Source organism: Tenebrio molitor, chromosome 2 (genome assembly GCF_963966145.1).
Source record: "Tenebrio molitor chromosome 2, icTenMoli1.1, whole genome shotgun sequence".
Taxonomy (NCBI): Eukaryota; Metazoa; Arthropoda; class Insecta; order Coleoptera; family Tenebrionidae; genus Tenebrio; species Tenebrio molitor.
The window spans coordinates 19,865,071-19,881,655 of NC_091047.1; the positions used below are offsets into that span (position 1 = coordinate 19,865,071).

Consider the following 16,585-nt stretch of genomic DNA (forward strand, 5'->3'; position numbering starts at 1 on the left):
AGAAATCTATACCGATATATGTATTAAAATGTCCATGAGTATGTTTACATGTTCTATGTAAACTGGAGAAGCATTGGACCGATTTTCAATTTTTTTTCACTGTGAGATAACTTGCTTCTTTAGTAGTGACACACGCTAGTATCATTACACTATCACGTAGAGTCAGTGAGCAGCGAAGTGATCGTTGAGAAGAGTACAGCTGAAGATACCGCGCGCTTATTAATTACTTTAGCAACTTGCGATTACTATCACCATCTCAACAAGAAAATCAGACAATATCTCGCATTTTTGTCGATTCGAATTATTTTTAATAGCACCTACAATAAATCTCCAAAAATTTCCAGTTGTGCACGTCACTGTGCAGGAGCTTCTTCGCACTGTTGCCGTTGTTGAGATAACTTTAATTAATAACCGGCATTTATTTCTTTTATTGCCCGCGAAAATATGGAGGGTGATGAATACTGCCAGACGCCGGTTTCTCCTTGGGTCATAAGAAAATGAGCTGGCGCGCCAACGAAAACACTCAACAACAAGATAATGCTCATTTTTTCCTTCCAGGCTTAATTCTTCCGTATTTTAAAAATCACCCGGCCGGGCATGGAAGATTTTCATTCCGAACACTGTCAGAAACGCAATCTCCCCTCCTGGCGGACTTAATTCCGGAAAAATAATTCAGGGAATTCTCTTAAATTTTTTAGCGCTTTAATTATTTTATGATGCGCTCGTCGTGGCCCGCGCCGACGTTTTCCTTTCGGTGTTTTCCTCCATGTAAGCCGTCTTTTATTTCTCACTTTCCCAAATCCTCACCTAAATCTCGCAATCAGTTTAGACTTCGTCTCCATCCGTACGTCGCAGTATATAACTTCCTCGTAATTATCTTTCTCGGAATCTTATACCACGTTTATCTATCAATTTCTTTTTTCTTGGGGATGTAGTTGTTATCGCGTCTGTTCTCTTGTTCCTAAGCCTGCCGGTAGTGACAATTCAGCGTTGTGGTGAAATCCTCTTTTATTATGTCTTGTTTTTTCTCGGTTTATATTTCACTCTTGCCGGCTTTTATTTGGAGAACCTGTCGTACGGCAGGATTCGTTAAAGAAAAAAGTTTAGGGGAGTTCTATTTAAAAAAGAATTACATTTACGTTCGTTGAATATTAGAGTTTTTATCTTTCCCTTCTTGCTGCTCGGCGAGGAACGCTAAACGGTCGATGATATCTCTGGATAATAATTTTTTCAAAGTAATACATCTGCCCCAATAAAAATGTGTTTAAAAAGTCCCAAATACTCGCTTTATTACGAAAAATATTACAGTTAATAAAACATTGCCATAAATTTTTAACGACGGAAACCTCATATTTTTGTGTAAAAGTTCGAGGGAAATTTAGTGAGGCCACGATAAACTCGAACAATAATTCCGTCGTACTTTAAATTTTTTATTAAAACCGGAGTTATCAGAAACGACAGTTTTTTGCACCCGAGGGTGGAAATTCTCTGCAAATAAATCCGCAACGAAATTAATGCGCCTTTAACATGGTCCCACCTTTGTGGCTGGGTCGATTTTATCTCGGCAGCTGGTCGTGCCGGTAGCAAGTGTTTGATGTAATAAGGCGAAGAGGTGAACGAGCGGATGTGTTGTCACTGACCTGACCCAAGTTTATTTGTGAGTGTTGTACGTCGAAAATGGGTCACAGACAGGATATTCCAAGAAAATATTTATTGGACGGGAAAATTGCGAGCGCGACACCTTGAAAAAATCTGAATTTTCTTATTCAGCCAACAGAAGAAAACCTATTCACATCTCTCCTGTCTATTGATAAAATGAAAATGTTATTTATAGTCCAGTCTATAGTCCACCTGCATTAATTCCTGAGATATCAAAGAAAATGTATGACTGGTACAAGTCGGTTCGTTAGACTCATTTCCACAGGTTTATTATACAATTTATGAAAATTGGTTCAAAATTATGTTCTTGGACCTTAATAGAGAGAGCAAATTTGTACCTACAGAATAGTTATTGTAGAGAACAAAATTTCCTACAAAAGTGTCATAAACTGCCGTATTGTAGCTATGATAGTTTAAGCGTGCAGCTTGAGCTTGAGCTTTGGTCCGGGTTCTGTAGTATCTTTCTTAAAGTCTTGCACTCATTCAATGCAGAAATAATTAATGTTGATTTAAAATTAAAAAGTAGGAGAAATTCCGAAAACAGCTTAATAATAATGCACTCAGTTGAGACGAAAATTTAATAAATAACCAGAATTATTGTGGGTTTATTGATAAGTAACAAGTTGAAACGATAATGCAAACAATTTTCCAATGTAGATACCGATGTGTAACATACATACGCGGAAGTTTATTATTTTTATGACGGAAGCTATGTTAGAAATCTATGGAATGAAATCGTACCAGGTATGCACGGTAAACAAGAGAAAAAATATACTGTTATATTGCATATTTGCGCTGGAGATAAGAAGCGATTCGGGGGAACGTCGGAAGATTACTTCTTGTATAATGCAGAAGATTTATTTTCGTTAGAGAAAAAGCGCGGGGCCTTTCTAGCGCCGGAAGCAACAAGAATTTTATCAATAGTAAATAGAATTTATCGAATCGTCCGACTAAAACACGATAAAGTCCAGCCATTGTGGCAGATAAGCAAGTGAAACGTTTCCAATTCTACCTGCGGATGTTCCGTTGCGACAAAAAACCCGCCCCAAATGAGCTTGTTCGTAAGTTAAATTTAGTGTACCGTTTTTCGCTAAAGTTAGCGAAATTGTTGTGAAATGCCCCATGCAGACGCTTTTCTATCCGTTAAAACAACGAAAAGAGTTGGAAGTTTTCGCCGGACCAAGTTCCTGATTACGTTTGTTTTCTCCGCAAAGACAACAACAAAAAGGAAGCGGACAGGACCGAGAGAAATCACCCACTAGTAGTAAAAATTGTTTTCCAGTTTTCTCCTAAAACGGATACCTGTAATTTGATTTGTTTTTGCTTTCGTTTTACTTCGAATTTTTTTTTAAGTGCTTTGCTAGAGAGTTTTGACAGTTTCTAGTCCCCTAGAAGACGTATTTTCGCCGAATCCTACTTTTAAAACCAGATTCATGTCAAAACGATAAAGATAATGTAAACAGTTTTATCTGGTGATAAGGACACGTCGCTCCACCACAAATCTCTTTAAAAATCGGAGTATATTGTCAACATAAACACCAAAAAATATCTTCATTGTAATAAAAACTACCTCAGTATAAAGTAGGTATTTCTTCCATCGTTTGTGGTGTCGACAGTATCATAATTTCTCCCTACAGAGTAAAAAATCTTTTGTCTTAACATAGACTATTATTTGCTGTTTTCCTAATTGCGTACTTTTTAGCATTTTTTAACAAATCATATTCCACTTCATATTCACCATCGAAATCCATTTTTCAAAAATAAAGACACAGCGAGAATAATAAAATAAACTACAAATAAATGCAACTTTAGCAACGGCAAGTGTGCTTACCTTGATGGCTCTTGGAGATATTTAAAGATTTTTTTTTCTAAAACTAAAGACGTAGTAGAAAACCTTTTTTGAAATAAACATGTAATAATCACGTAGGAAAAATATTTTAGATTAATTTTGTAACCAACTGATGACTTGTACAGGGTGATTCAAGTTTTACCGCCCGACCGAAAACACACACTTCTAATCGATTTAAAATTCTCAAAAAATTCAGGAATGATTGTACAGGGTCTCTATAAATGATTGTCTGGTCAAGCCAGCCTTGGAAAAAAAAATTACTGTTCCGCTTTTTTGAAACCGATGCCAAATTCTAGTGCGTTTTCACGGTCACGTCTGACATTAGTGAATGACGTTTCGTTTGCGCTTGTCAGTCGAGTTTTGGTTCCTTATATTCGTTTTATCGCAGTTAATCACAGTTAATATACACCAAAAATCTGTATTTTTTCAATAAAAATTGTAAGTACGTCCGCTTTTAGAGGTAAATACACTGGCAAAATTTGTGAGGTTATGCTTTAATGTTTTATGTTTTATTTTAGCTTTATTTTCTTTACAATGGTTTATTCTGTTGAACAGAACACGTTCATTGTTGTTTTTTACTTTCGAAATGGAAGGTTTTGTAATGGGGAATTATCTGTTTGTAAAAATGAATTCCATCAAAATATCTGAACAACATTGTGAACAGATTTTTAACAATCAGAACAATTAGCAAGGGTAAATCATTAGGACGACCACCAGTATCTGATGAAATACTCGAGGATTTGAAAGAAATGGTGGAAAAGACTCTACAGATATGCATAGCCTGTTTATCTCAACAATCTGGTGTACCACGATGCACTTGTCACAAAATCATTAAAAATAGGCTACAACTGCATCTTTATAAAATTAGTGTTGTACAAGAACTCCAACCTGTAGATTATCAAAGTTGTGTTTAATAATGTATTCAGTTTGAAAATCACCTCAATTTCATAATTTGGAGTGCTGAGAATCCACACCAATTTGTAGAGATGTTTTGAAAATTGGTGTGTGGAACTGTGGATAGCAGTGTTGCTGTACCCACTAAGAAATGTTGCAAAATATTTTTGAAAATAAATGAAGAATTGTCAAGTGTTTAGAAGTTAATGGGGGACATCATCAATCTATTTTATAAAAAAATACCTATTTGTTATCGTTATTTAGTGTTGTAAATTAGGTTGTTGAATACATTTAATTTTATTGAAAAACCAGTAAGACTTATTTGTTATGAAAAACTGTTATTTATATTGGAAGAAAAAATGGGAGTCAATACCATATTCGACAATTCAGTCTAGGTCGTATTTACCACTAGCATAAGACAAGAAATGTGAAAGCACTAAAGCAGACAAAAAGGCAGTATCAAGTATTGTATTGTGGTATACAGGGACAAGGTGTTCTCAATATTTATCTGTTTGGATTTGTTCTCATACCAATTCCTGTACAGTGTGTGGCGGTACGATGGGGGCAATAATTGTTCCCCTGTTGGTGTTGATATTAAATAATAATACATTAATGTTAGCAAGAGTAAAGCACAGTTGAAACTTGTCTCTGGTTAAAAGCCAACAACCTAACCTGAAAATGTGACATTCATTATTTGCCCAACAAAGCGGCACATTCAAAATTTGACAAGTTTCCATGGCTGGCTGGACCCGACAATCATTTATAGAGACCCTGTATAACGTTGTAGAACATTCTGTAAAAATTTCAAATTGTTTAATGAAACGAGTAAATATTTCGTTTTAAGTCAATAACCGCTAGATTAATTTACATAATTTTTCACTGAGAGTCCTTTCAAACATTTAGTAAAAATTTGATGTCATTGAAATCATGAAAGCATCACCGGTTTTTGAAATAAATGGAATTCGATATTAAAGTGCAAAATTTAGCTATCATTTATTATTAAATTGGGCGGTCACTTCCACAATAGAGGTTGACCTGGGTTATTTATGGTACCTTAAAGGGACTAAAGAATTACTGGAAAAGTGCTCAACAGATGTTTCCCAACAATGAAGTATTCATTTATGACACTGCAGTTGTAAATCTTGATAATTTTTCGGTGTTAATATTAAAATTGGAATAATTCAAAAACTAATCCTTTTCTTTTGATGCGAATTTCATAAATATGTTCTTTGAATTAATTGTGAATTATGAGCGTGCACGGATTTTTTTTTTAATTTTGGTAAAAATCATTTTTTTTTTTTAATTTTATGGCTCTGAATGAAGTGATACGGGAAAATTGATTGCACACGTTTGAAGCCTTATATGAAGGGAATGTAATCCTAAAGTTTCCTAATTTTTACTAATTTTTTAATAGGGTTAATCGTGCGGGCGGTAAAACTTGAATCACCCTGTACATTGTATAATTTAAAAACTCTTTCCATATTTAATTTTTACTGTATGCTGTACGTTCGCCTTAAGGATGGAGAATTTTGTTTAGAAAATATTTTTCGGTAGTCTTTGTTTCCATCTTTGTAACTTTCTAATTACCGAAGAACTCATGCACGAGTTTTTGGAACATATTTTCGGTTTAAACTTGAACAAAGCAAAGTGCCACTCGCGTTTCGAGATCGACCTTTACGAAGTTACCCAAATAAAAACTTTCCGAGCACATTTCGACAATTCCGCAACACCAAAAATAAATCAATATCTCTCGATAGCAGCCACCCCCCGGTTTTATTTCTTCAGCAGCGATGTGTCTCTGCTGCACGGTGGATATCTCGTGTAATAACAGCAGCATCGACCTGATTTACTATTTACCGAAACGGAAATCAAACTATATTGTTCGAAACTATGACGATAAAAATAATAAACAACCCTTGATAGGGTGCGCTGCGTCAGCTGACGGCTCATTGGGGAATTTAAAAGTGTGTCGCGTCGCCGATTGAATGAAGCTATGATTTTATTTCCGGTCAATTCACAATAACCCCTCTTTACTGGCTTGTATCTGTAGTACCAACAGTGGATACGTTTTCGTTTCAGTTGATGGTTCATTTCAATGCCGGGATCGTCGGATGGAATTCGTTTTTCCATTCAATTCCGCCGTAACGGGATCGCTGCGTGTTGCGTTAAGGGCTGCTGTCTACGACTTTAAATCCAGTTGAAGACGCAACTATAGACGATGGCGCCAACTTTTCGCCAACTGCACTACAGATATTAGCACAAATATAGCCGAAGAAAACGTTGTCCATCGTCTGGACCAAGAACCAAACGCAACGAAAGTGGTTTATTTCTGAATCAGTGCGATGGCGTTATGCTACAAGTTATCCAGTGAAGAATTCTGGCATACATTTTATTTGTTACGTCGCTATTTAATCCAGCATTCGTGACTCCTGTCGTTAGAGCGGGGAACACAGATCTGAAGACCTTCTCTTACAATATTTACTCTTAAATAAATTGCACGTCTGACACAAAGTCAACAAGTCAAGAGAAAAGACATGCTACAGTGTTTTCGATAAAGACAAAGTACAGACACACATGCAACAGAAACTTACAAAAATTCAGAATACAAATAATTTCGAAGTTAAGTAATAAACGATTTTTGTTTCTAGTTTCTATCTTTAGCCGTTGATGAAGCTCTGGCAGTGTGTCTGAACGTGAGTTTAGCCGGTAGAGAAACTACTTGAATGAAACTATTTGAAACTTTAAATTACTAAGTTAAACTTATTATCTGCACGGCGTTAATTACTTCTATTAAAAAAGTAACGGAAATGTTTTTCTCATTTATTCTTCAGAGACCAGCGATACTCAAACTTTTCGAATCCGCGATATACTAAACTCCGTTTCTGAGTTCGATTCCGGTAAGTCGTAAAGCCGAGTTGTCATAAATCAATAATAATCACCGCTTAACACACGCACATGCAAATTTCTTTTGTTGGGAAGATATTTGCGCTCGGCTCACGTTAACAAATTAGCCATCCTCGTTCTGAAAGCTGTGTGCGGGCGTAAGAGTGAGAAAACATGATGTTTGGAAGATCCCAACTAAGGGATAGTACAGTACTTAGAGCATGAAATCCAAAAAATTATTCATGAAATGTTTTGGACGCACTAGAAACTGTCAGCGCTTCGGTCGTTTTATAGCTTAGCGGTATAGCGCTCAGAAACAGAGTATACTTGGGCATATGCGAGTTGTCTCCGGTTAATCCTTTTTTGCTAAGTCTTGCAAAAGGGTTAGAGGCGAGTTGTCTCCCGTGCTTCAGGTAAAGGTATTAGGATTACGACTAGGTACACTAATTGCAGTTGGATGCATTGAAATGGCTGGTAGATAATTTTTAAGGAGGAACAAACAAATAAAAATTCTAGAAAACACGCTGTATAATTCAAAGTTATAATTATAATAAAAAAATACAACTTCAAGAATACAAATATACATATAAAAATGTACTCCAAATATGTATAAATAATATTTATTTGTTTATTATAACGGAAATAATAGGACATCTTTTTCACAAAATCAAAGAAAGTATAACTTCCATTACTATTTTTATGTTTATTAATTTTTGTTTGATATACTCGAAAGTGTCTTTTTGAAAATTAATGAGTAAGTATTATCTATAAATAGAAAAATATTTGTTAGCGAAACAAAGAATCTTGCATTAAATTTGGAATGACCACTTAATATCTTCATTTAGAAATACGAAGATTATCACCGCATAGGGTTAATTTGAGTGGGAGACAATTCTCCTCGTCCGGTATACTTAAGTAGCAGTTGTTCTGTGATTTTTTATTTTAAGCACATGTAGGTACATATTAAAAACAAATCAATCAAAAAAATGTTACTTGTGGTACCGCAGAAACACACACCGATAGGGAACTCTTCGCCTAGACGTGAAGATTCATCGAAGAACTTTATCATGAAAAATAATAATCGTAATTGGAATTATTGTATTAGGTAATATGGAAGTAAATTAGCATTGTGGCGATAATACTGAGTGTAATCACTATCAGTCATACTTAATAAAAAATACATACAGTAGAAACTCAATAATTCGTCATGTTCTGTAATTCGTCACCTCAATTTTGTGCCTGTACGTACCGTAATTTCGGTTTTTTTTACTTTTTTTGTTAGATTGTTGTAAAATAGACATACAAATTTTGCGCTTGACGAAAATAAACAAAACGCATTTAAAAATGTATTAAATATTTTTGTGTGCCGATGTTGATCTTAATTTAAGCAATTTTTTTTGACAGGGATGTAAGAAATTTATCTTTGGTGGGACTTCAGTGCACAAATCTAAGCTCGACTCGTTCCCTGAAAGAGTGTTGAATTTCATAAAGACTGACGTTACACGGTTGTCTCCCCAATAATTAGACGCAATTTGCATGCAAATTCCGTTGATAATATATACAATAGCATGCATTCCAGCAAGACGTCGCATAATTTGTCGCTACAATCCCCCAAGTGGTATCGCAACCCGTGACATATTATGGCACACACAGTATTACTCGCGCTAGATTTGTCGTGATAACGCGATACTCTTATCTGAATGCAGTTTACAATATCGGGAAATGAGCAGTAAACTCGTCGAAGTAGTTCACAGCTGGGTTGCGGTCTTGGAGGGTTGGAAAGATCAAATGCATGCTCGCCGAATGTCTTTAACAAGGATACACAGCTCATCAAAGTAACCCTTGGGTACGTTATTGCCATTTTAATGCCGCCCCATAAAACGGCTCAACGACTCCTCCGTCGCAGCTTGCAAAAAAATTCTTGTAAATTGGGTTTGTCAACTTTTTTCCGTGTTATGACACGGTCTCGGGGAAGTTCCTATTCTCTCGGGGGCGATTTAAAAAATGTTGGACGATGTAACAAGGGACCGCATCGATCGCCGGGAATGATTTATACCAGTAATTTCTGAATTATCCTCGTCAAGGAGGCACCGCCAGATTGCCGTTAATAATTGATTGAGGAGCAGAGGAAAATTCTTGCCGCCGTTCAGGCGATTATCTAATAGCGCAAAACTACCATTTGAAATTCGAATGAGGCTCGTTTTCTTCACACGTATTCCACTTGCCAGATTTATGCATTATGTAAGGTGGGTTTTAGCCCGGGGCTTGATAAAGAATGTAAACAGGAGAAAGATGTTCCCCTGAAAGAAAATTTAATGTAGGAGTGCATTTTTCGCAGCGCTATTAAAATTATATCGATTACCATTTTGTTTTCGAACCGAACTGCAAAAACTACGCTGAGCTTCTTTACCAGAGCTCTTCGTCAAATTCTAACAAAAGCGTATTCTTCGTTTCTTTGCTGCAGAATTGCACGACATTGTATTATACCACCAGTTGGGAGAAGAATAAATCGCAATAAAATTAAATAGAAACTTATGGTAAGACAATGACGTAAAAGAAACCGGAAATTGTAAGTCAATACCCATTACATTAAGCTGAGCCTACTAGACCTAAAGGCTAAAACTCTCGGTGTCTAAAATAAAAGAAACTAGGTACCACAGAATTGATTATAGACAATCATTTTTCGTTATATCTTTATCAACATCTGGAAGCTCTTAACTGGTTTTTGAAGCTACATCAATTTACACTAGAGTTAATCCATTTTTGTATGTCATATCTTGCAAAATTAATTTATCTTACGTTTGCGCTATTTCAACGTATAATTAATTTTAGTGAAAAGATTGGAATTGAACAGGCACGTGTGGAGCAAAAATTACACTGAGTTTGACGTAACTCGAGAAAATCAAATTATTCTGCACATGTAGCAATATTCCCATTTTGAGTTTATTAAAACTAGAACTTCAACACTTCATTTAATTTTAGCTACAAGCTGCAACATTAAACTAAATAATTAAAGCTTTGGTAGAAACAGTAAACAAATTATCACATTTAATTCTCCAGACATATGGAAAAACATTTCCAACTTTTTTCTAACTTACAGAAGACATTTTCGTAGTCTTTGTCAGTCTGGCACTTAACTCAAAAAGTAATGAATTGATTTTCTTCAAATAAAACTTGTTGGAAAAAAAAAATTCCACAGTTTTTTCTGCATTTTGTTTCATCACGATCTGACATTTGAGAGCTGCGCAGTAACAATAAATCTGTGTCGAATATGTTGCGATGTAGTGAGCTCGCCTGGTTTAATTCCTTCCATTTTAATAATCTAAGACGCGTGGGATCATCTCAACTCAACTTTAAATTAACAATTTCATTCGTCTGTTGTGGTGTGCACTGTTCCCTATAGATAAAATTCAAATCAATTCTAATAGTCTCCTTTCCCACTTTTGGGTGTTTATTAAGTGACTGTCCTATAGAGTTTCACGTTTTATGTCACAAACGTCGCCAAAGCTAATTTTACCAAAGTTGCTTCACCATCAAGACCCCTACGTCGACATTTCCAGCGAGTGTATTTCTATTCATACAAATCGGCAACGTGTTTGTCCACACAATAAATTCATTCTCAATCATAGTCTCAAACAAAACGGACATGAAGAGATTTAGTTCGAAATGCGATTACATGCCTGACATATCAGCCGAGTGTAATCAAACATTCCCTGAGCTAACCCAGTGAAAAGTGAAAATCGCAATTATATTCTGTCACTGTAGCTGGACATTGCTGCAGGCTGCAATCCAGCCATTTGTACTTGAAACCGTGGCAACTGTATCAGTATCAACAAATATCCTGTATTGGCGATTATAATGATGAAAAGCAAACGCAGCGCTGCAAACAAGAAGTGATCATCCAGGTCTAGTGTTTGAACATGCACGCAATACGGCAACAACTGCGTTGATCTCAACTCAACAACAGCTCAGATTAATTGATTCCCTGCAGTGGCGACCGATGAAAAATGTGCTGGTCTTGAAGTGAGTCCTTAATCTGTAATTTTTAGCGAGTAAATTGTTCAATAAAAAACTCAGGTAAAAGAGAAAAATCACGTTTGGACCAGTATATAATGTATCTCTCCTAAGATTAATCTTGTGCTACGGCCGACATTTTGAAAAATGGCGGCGGAGTTTCAGATTTTTGCTTAAATCCTTCCAGACAGCAAATTTTATTTTGGAAAGAGGATTTTACAGCATAATAAACATACATTTTGTATATAGAAGCTGTATCTGGCAACACTCTTTTTGATTTATTATTGGAAATGCTATAACAGGCTATTATCAGTCAAGGTTTTAAAAAACCGTCTTGCAATAGAAACAAAATTACCGCATCAGATGAAAGACTTTTATTACGTTTGTATCGTGCACAGAAAATCAAGGGCCGCGCGTTGCCAAATGTTGCCTAAAAAATCAAAATTATGTTATCAGAAAGAAAAATGTACGAGTGAATGAAAACCAGTGAGCGAAAAACGATGAGCGAAAGTGAAGTGAACGAAAGAGAAACCTTCACCCACTGGTAACTATGGATACAGACTCACTTTCTAGGAAGGTATCGAACAAAACATATTTTCACCTTAGAATAATTATTTCCTCACTCGTTGAAACAAATAGTGTTCTGTAGTAAATAAACAACATATGGATTTGTCGCTTTCATAAAGGAAGGGACCTCTTTGTCGATGTTAAGATCACAAAGTTTTTATTTTCTCTTGAATGTAGAAAACATTAAATAAATGCGAATTGGAGTAAGTTGAGTCTAGGCATAGTCAGATTTGTGTTTTATGTGTTAATTTTAAATACCTGTGTAAATGTCCCCCGTTACAGGTAATTAAGATGCCAACACATCGATAAACAAGCTACAAAACAACCTGCTGAATCAGAACACACCCTTCCCGGAAACACGGACTCGGTAAATTTCGGGGCAATTTAACGGAACGTTTGGAAATTAGAATGAAAGAAACGAATAACAACACTCATAAACTAGAAAACTGGAACGCCATAACTGGAAGGAAACAGATATTCAATTTGAAAGAGATTTTATCGTCTCATCAAAAATATTAATACGAAGTTTGTGTGAAAAGCGGACAATGGCATTACTGCCTCGCATCAAACGGCTGACAACAAAATCACTCTGTCTTTTCAATACAGTAAGAGGATAATAACAAGGGCATGGCCTAACGGTATCAAAAGTTACTGTCCCAAAAAGCCCGCAGCTTTGTAAAGCAACGACGGAGCTTTTTATCCAATAATTCTGTACTTTTCCCTGGATTGAGACAAAAAGTTTAACACGGGTCTTGGCTTAAGCCACTTCACGCCGCCGCTATAAAATATGAAACCCATTGATGCGAATCGAAGGGATTTGACTGAAAACCAGAGGGTTATACATTTTTAAGACGACGCCAAATTTGGACCGAATTCCAACCCCTTTCAATCAAAGTCAACAGGTTTCATTAATTTAACAGACGTGTTGGAAGTGTTGACAAAAACTTATTTTTGGACAAACCACCATCCCTGGAATAAAGTCATTAGCAGGACCTCCATTTTCGCGATTAACTGAACATTAATCATTGTTGACAAAGCATAATTAAATAGTACCTAAAATTTCTGATAAATATAAGCATAAGCTTTGGGCGAAAAAGCACAAAGTTCTTGTCCAGAGCTTGAAGAGTAAAGGTGGAAATACTCAGCCAAGTAAGGAATGTCTAATTAGACAATGGTCATTAATTTTGATTTGGCCCGCAAGTCTGAGTAAATTCATTAACTGGGGCAGGTGCCTTTAATCGCAGGAAAAAATACCCACAATATGTCAGCATAATGGGTATATATCATTACTAAGTAAGGGAGGTTTCAATACTGCCTGATTGATGGGACAGGATCCTGAATATTACCCTGAAAGCATTAAAGGAGAAGAAGAATGAGAGTTAAAGTACAGCGATGACAGCGTTCTCGTTACTCCACATTACGCAGCGGCCGACTTGTTTGGAAAAGTAATAGGCAGTATCATCTCAGAATTAAAAATAATAAAGAGAAAGCTTTCTTTTATGTTGTGAAAGCTTTGCTGAAAACTTTATCTTGTCGAAAATGTCGCGATCTGCCGGCTCACATCTCGGAAATAATAAAAAATTAAAGCCCCCCAAGTTTTAATTAAAATTATCAAACTGCAAAGCCCAATGGAACGTGAAACATATTTAGAGCCGCCGACTTAAATGAAATAGATTCGTGGGGTAAATGAGGAACGCGATTTAAAATATGAGAGACAACACAAACGTGTAGACTTTAATTTGTCGGTTCGTTCCGTTGAGTAGTACAATCTATTTTTATTTGGGTCTTTCGTCCAGGATAATTATACAAAACCGGCGAGAGTAAGCACCCACCTATAAAAGTTTTATTTGGCGTTTTTTATTCCGATCGGAGTCGGCTTGCATTGATTTCCTTTTTTAGTGTCGTGTCGGAGCAATTCATTATTTATTAACGTTTTTCTATTCTATTAGCGTAGTCGAATTGTAAATTAAACTATTAGGGAGGGTTGCTTTGTAATGAAAGAGGGGTGATAATCGGGACAACAAAATGCTACAAAATGAGAGCAAGTCATGAATAAGGGTTTGGGATTATAAGACGCTCCATTGGATATAACAAGGGATGTTTATATAAGATTATACACAGAAGGTCAAGTCGTTAACAAAATTTGCTTCAACATTTAATATCACCCCACCTAACTCTTCTACACCTCGGTAGGACACCTCATTCTTGAAGAAAAAGTCCAAGTCTTAGCTTTTCTTTTCGCCAACCAGAAAAAGCTTCGGAAGCGAAGTAAGAAAAGTCTGCTTCGTTCATCTTGTATTAAAGCTACAGATATTAGAGGAATTTTACTACAAAAATTAACTATCAATAATTTACTCAGTTTACGTTTAAGCATTTAGTAGCAAAAAAATTATTTCCATTGAGTGTACCACAAAGATCCGATTTAGGTCCGCTACTATTTCCAGATTATATCCATAACACTGATATGGATATAATTAGTTACATAATTAAGTAAGCGACCATAGTGTAGATATGAAAGTCAGTCAGGAGTTCCAAAAAATATTAAATAGTCCTAGTACAAGGACCCTTTTTTTGTTTTCATTTCTCCTGTTTTTAAATTATTAACACTTTATCATTTCCTTTGCACACTTTATTACTAAAGTAAAACTGACGCACGTTTCAGCAGCCAAGCAAACGACTTTTTGTATCGTCGCACTGATGATGACAGATTTGCTGCCGAAACGGGCGTCAACTTTTAGTTTAGTAATAAAGTGTATTCTACTTCGCATAAGATTTCATTTGCGACATTTAATTTATTATATGCAAATTATAATTGGTAGTCGGCCATAAATAAACATCATTTTATGACTTTATTATGTTACTATTTTCAAATTAAAATGATTCGTGATTCAATTTAATACATTCGATATTGAAAACAAGCAAACATTCATAATTTGAAATTGTATTTTGTGTGTGAGTTATTTTTGTAAATCAATATTCTCAAAACCCGTCAAGCATTTCAGCGATAATTAATGTAAAATTTCAATAACAACAATTGTTATTGTATAACAATTGTTTTCATTTTGTATTCGTCAAACCAAAAAGAAAGCAATCCAATTAAGTTTACATCACAAAAATCGATAAACATTCGGCATGGAGAAGAGAAAAGGAGTCCTGTCCTTAGTGTCTACGCTCTAAATAAATAAGCGAAATCCTGAAACGCTCCGAGATTGTGATGCAGCGTGAAACTTGCAGAATCACGCTTTGACACTCCTTTGTGCATCTTCCCTAGGTGATATTAAAATGGTTTCGTCCTAATCACGTGTTTCCCGACGCTATTTTATTGTGCACTTGTAGAGATGATGACAGGGCATCAATTGTACTGGTGACGTTACGGATAACAACAAAGGGAGCTTCAAGAAGAACCCCTCTAGACTCTTATTATACCATGATCAAGGGTAGCCACGCAGCACGTGTTTTGTTATTACCACCCACGCCCCGAATATAATTCTACACGTTCCACCCCGGGCTTTAATAAAATAAGTTCGAATGCGCCCAAGGACTATCATACGAAAGGATATTGTGTGAGGGGATTGCGACTGAATTAATCATTGTAGCGGCAACACCAGGTAGGGGTCGGGGAAATGCTTCCCGAATAAATAATGTTACGAAATGACTATCAGATAAATTGTTGCAACTGCGTTAAACAGATTAAACGATTGAAATAATTGTTTTAAATTGATTTAGCAAATTCGTTTATGGCTAACTTGTCAATTTCCATAGTGGTTTATTGTTGATTTACGTTTAGTAATCGCGTTAGTATGCTTAATGCTGTTTAATTCTTCATTCGGTTTTTAACAGAGTGGGCTTAATGTTGTCATCGACGAACTATTGGATTCACACAGCAGATTGCAAAAAGCACAAAACTGCAAGATAACGTAAACAAATACTATATTTTTTAGAAGTGGTTAACACACACATTATTTTTTGCAACATTGTAAAATAAAACTACACATTACGAAAAGATCCCCAAATAGTAAAATAATAGTTATTTACATTAGAGTACGGTAAGGGCATTTTACAGCGCGAAAACTAGGTTTCAGGCACGAGGGCCAGCCGAGTGCCAGAATAGTTGGAGCTCTGTAAAATATCCTACCTACGAACTTTTTGACTTACAGAGTTGCCAACCCGATAGGTTGTGTTATCCTTACACTATTTATTATTTTTGAAACAGTGTAAAAAAAATTCAGTTTACGTCAATGGTTTTGTACCTACTCTATCCTCTTAATTTCAAATGAGCTACCATCAAACCCATCATTTTTAAATTTAGATGTGTTAACCACAATCCTCTGTCTGGCCTTGCATAAATAATTCGCCCCATTTGTATTCTTGAAAACTGCAACGGTTGCGGAGCTTCCTCAATCTACGGCGGAACAATAGAACATAATAATTTATAACGGGCTGTATATTCAGCTGCAGCGGCTTATGCATAATTAAGACAGTGCTTTAGTGCACATCTTCCCGCAGCCAATCCCCAAAGCTGCAACCTCTCTGTATTAGATTTCGCACGCTCCAATTACACATATTTTCGCAGCGAACATTTTCAATTAGCCGGCGAGAAACTCCCTGATCAGTTATTGTGATGGCGAAAGTTCCAGGAGTCGCCGAAAGAATTCTTCGACAGCGTGCCATGTCAGGATCGAGATTGGTCAAGAGTGTTTGGCCATCGATGGAATTCGC

General features: G+C 36.0%; 1 protein-coding gene across 4 annotated transcripts in view; it reads right to left on the minus strand.

The window, feature by feature from the left end:
* Positions 1-16,585, minus strand: part of LOC138124486 (protein turtle homolog B-like) — a 272,071-nt gene that overhangs the window by 241,127 nt on the left and 14,359 nt on the right. The window lies entirely within an intron of this gene.